General features: G+C 59.1%; 1 pseudogene; it reads right to left on the reverse strand.

Moving 5' to 3' along the window:
• Window positions 1-2,927: 2,927 nt before the first annotated feature.
• Window positions 2,928-4,123, reverse strand: LOC133360686 (beta-1,3-galactosyl-O-glycosyl-glycoprotein beta-1,6-N-acetylglucosaminyltransferase-like; annotated as a pseudogene).
• Window positions 4,124-4,362: the final 239 nt, after the last annotated feature.

Genomic DNA, 4,362 nt, shown 5'->3' on the forward strand with positions numbered 1-4,362 from the left:
TGACTCAACAGCTGTACGCACGCGTCAAATACCAATCCAGTGCTTGCTCCCTTTGGGTGCAATCGAGCCGACTGCAGCATGATTTACGGCCTTCGGTGAAGGTTCGCCGTTGTTTCGACAGGTGCGCAGCAACTCACGTACGATCGCTCTGATCCCTTCACCCGTGAAGTCTGGGATGACTTGACTCAAGTCTAGCATCACTGGGTAGTTTTTTCATCCTGACATGACACGAAAATGGGCTTTACCCTTTCTGGCCATAATGAAACAAGAGATGTTACAACACCAAACTGAAACCTTCAGCGAGGAATCAAGTTACTGCATTAACCACACACACAGGGCACTTGTGGCGAACAAGCAAACAAAAAAGATGCTCTGGTAGTGGATGATGAAGGCATTGTCTTTGAAACGGATTGGTCCACACCATAGACAGCTTTCTTTAGAGCCCAGTCTCAAACAGTGTTAGGCAGCGTTGCCTTTTGGTGTCCTCTGGTCTAACACTGTTTGACACTAGGCTCTAAAGAAAGCTGACAGAGACAGATCGACACGTGGATTAGAGAGTGCACGCGTGGGTAGAGACATCATCATTATGATCACCACTACCGCATTTATCTCCGTCCAGCAGTGAATAGACCATGGTGGTGATGATTACATTAGATAACACATACAGGGTGGAGACATCATCATCTAGTATTAGAAAAATCCTGGTGACGATTGCACTCCATGCAGCAGTGGATAGACCCCTTCCCCTCTGCACCCATCAGGGACCCAACAATAAACAGGGGTCGGTTTAACGGAGCGCATGGGGGGGACCCCAATAGCGCCCCCCTACCCCCCTCATCGTTATATGTGGGGCCCACGGGGCGCGGAATGTCGTCAACCCCACTATCTCGGCGATCCCATTGAACGCTGCGGTCATAAACAAACAGCCGCGTGTGATCCTTTGATTCGAGGGCAGTGAAAGATGTGAAAAGTCGTGGGGGGAGGTGGGGGGGTCATTCACAGATACGATATCTTAGTTGGGGCCATGAATTGGCCAGGGTAATGGCTGGGCTAATGCCGCCCATCGGGGAGCGGTAGTGCAGCGGTTAGTGAGTGAGCAGGTGAGTGGGTGGGTGGGTGGGTGAGTGGTGGGTGAGTGGATGAGTGGGTGGGTGAGTGGGTGAGTGAGTGGGCAAGTGAGTGGGTGAGTGAGTGAGTGAGTGGGTGAGCAGGTGGGTGGGTGAGTGGGTGGGTGAGTGGGTGGTGGGTGAGTGAGTGAGTGGGTGAGTGGGTGGGTTAGTTGGTGAGTGAGTGAGTGGGTGAGTGAGTGAGTGGGTGAGTGAGTGGGTGAGTGGGTGAGTGAGTGAAGGAGTGGGTCAGTGAGTGGGTGAGTGAGTGAGTGGGTGAGTGAGCGAGTCGGTGAGTGGGTGAGCGGATAGGTGGGTGAGCGAGTGGGTGAGTGGGTAGGTCAGGGAGTGTAGTGGGTGGTGGGTGAGTGGGTGGGTGAATGCGTGGGTGAGTGAGCAAAAGGATGATTGGGCGAATGGGTAGGTTGGTGAGTGAGCGGGTGAGTGAGCGAGTTGGTGAGTGAGTGGATGAGCAGATGGGTGGGTGAGCGAGTGGGTGAGTGGATGGGTCAGTAAGTGGATGAGTGAGTGCGTTCGTGAGCAAATGGGTGAGTGGGTAGGTGGATAATTGAGGGTGTGAGTGTGTGGATATTTGAGTGAGTGAGCGAGCGGGTGAGTAGGTGAGAGAATCGGTGAGTAAAATAACTAACCGCTGCACTACCGCTCCCCATTAACCCAGGGGCTCTCCATGGATTTGTGGGAGCAGTCGTGCCAAGTTTCGACCTTGACAAAAATGGACACGGGATCTTGGTGGCGGATTAATATTGGCAGCAGAATAATCCACAGGGACAGCTGTCCACTCAGTCATTCACCCATCCACTCGCTCACTCGATTGTTCACTCACCCACTCACCCACCCACTTACCAACCCATCCACCCACCCACTCACTCACCCACTCAGTTACTCACCCACCCACTCACAGAAGACTAATGCACAGGGACAGCTGCCAAATCATTCGCTCACCCACTCACTCACCTACTCACTCACCCACTGACCCACTCACATACTCACTCACTCATCCACCCGCTCACCCACTCAATCACACAGCCACACACCCACTCACATACTCACTCACCGACCCACCCATAGCAGACTAATGCACAGGGACAGCTGCTCACTCACTCTCACCCAATCAATCACCTACTCACCCACTCACTCACCCACTCGCTCACAAACCCACTCGCTCACCCACCCACCCATCACACACTCACTCTCTCACCCACTCAATCACCTACTCACCCACTTGCTCACTCACCCACTCACTGACCCATTCATTTACTCACCCACTCACTCACCTACTCACTCACCCATATTCGCATTCACTCACCCTCTGACCCACTCACTGACCCACCCACTTACCCACTCACCTACTCCGTCACTCACCCACTCACTGACTCATTCATGCATTCACTCACCCACTCACTAACCTACTCACTCACCCACTCACTCACGTATTCACCCATTCCCTCACCCACCCACTTAACCACCTACTCACTTACCTACTCACACGGTCCCTCACTTACCCACTCACTGACCCTTTAATTCATTCACCCACCCACTCACTCACCCAACCACTCACTCACCCACCACCCACCCACTCACTGACCTATTCACTCACTCACCCAACCACTCACTCACCCACCCACCCACTCACTGACCTATTCATTCACTCACCCAACCACTCACCCACTCACTCACCCACCCACTCACCGCAAATAAATGCACACGGACTGCTGCCCCTGGTCGACCACCACCTCCGGCCCACCCACCCACCAGTTTAGTTCCGGGGTGGGGAGAGGGGGCGGATGCGCGGCCTGGGCATCAGCCACCTCTGCGTCTCAGGTGTCGCTCCAGGCAGTGGACGGCCACGGGGTCGACGGCCGAGTCAACCTTGTTGACGAACAGGTGACGCTGCCGCAGCACCCAGGCCAGGTCGCCCACGGTGTTGACGCAAACGGCGCGGACGTGGGGGCCCCTACAGCGAGGGTAAGCCGCCTCCTCCCCCCCGCCACCGCGGCCGTCCCCCTCCAAGTAAGACCACCTGACCAGGCGCGCCAGGGCCTGCACGTCCTCCACGTGGTACTTGGTGTGCGCGGGCGTGGAGCCGGGAACCCCGGGCATCCGCTGGAGCGTCGCCCACAGGTGCTCATCGGGGCTGTAGGTGTCCCTCGACCACTCGGCGAAGGCCCGGGCCGCCGGGTCGCTCAGCACGTGCTCCACGAAGGCACGCGTCACCACCATGTAGGCGCTGCCCACGAACATTGGCGAGAGGATGGGCGGGGGGGACTTCTTGACGTCTGTGATTTTCACTAGGCCGTCCACGACCTCGTAGTGATACTCCCAACGACGCCTCTTGTAGCCCGGGGTCTTCATCGACTCCAAGCTGTTGGCGCCGTGCAGCCCGCGCAGCGCCCGCACGATCTCCAGGTTGGTCTTGATGGGGAAGTCGAGGCCGCAGAGGTTGATGAAGTACCTCCAGGGGTACTCGTCGGCCCGCTCCACCAGCTCGCGCATGCAGTTGAGGTCGGCCTGCACACGCGACCACGAGGCGTAGACCACCGTCTCCAGCCGGCGGGCCACGAACACGTTGGGGAAGCAGGCGGCGAGGGCGCGCACCGCCTCCAGGTAGGCGCGGGGGGACTTGGCGTCCACGTGGAGGCAGTAGAGGTTCTGCGGCACGTAGACGGCACGCAGCAACCTCTCCAACATGTCCATGCGGTGGTGGGCGGCGATGGCGTAGGCGACGGGGAAGGCCGCCTCCTCGCAGCTCAGAGGGGCGGCCGCGTAGCGCCGCGTGCGCCTAAAGGCGGCGCAGTCACGCGTCGCATTCAGCAGGCCGCCCTCGTCGAGGGGCCTCAGCCATCTCTTGAACTCCACCGTCCGGACGAGGAGGGCGGCGCTTTCCACCGCCGAGGCGTCGCCTGCGACGATCGCAGGGCAATCGACGCGAAATCGCCCGCGGCCGGGTCGGCCTCCCTCGGGTCGACCTTCCTCCTCCCCCGCCCCCAGGAGGCCATCTTCCTCCTCCCCGAGGGCCTCCGGACGTTCCGTCTCCGCGCCCTCCGGCAACGACGGACACCCGGGGCGAGCGGCGAGGCGCGCGATCAGCGTCACGGAGATGACGACCGCCGCCGCACACGCAAGCTGCGTGGACCAGCGCCGCCACCACCGTCGCTGTCGCCGCTGTGTCCTGGGGGCCATCGTCGAGGCCGTCCGGGTCTCGGGGACCTCCTTCACGTTCGCTGCGTTGGGGGTC

This window comes from Lethenteron reissneri, chromosome 69, assembly GCF_015708825.2.
Source record: "Lethenteron reissneri isolate LAM-NWPU_2019-01 chromosome 69, ASM1570882v1, whole genome shotgun sequence".
Taxonomy (NCBI): Eukaryota; Metazoa; Chordata; class Hyperoartia; order Petromyzontiformes; family Petromyzontidae; genus Lethenteron; species Lethenteron reissneri.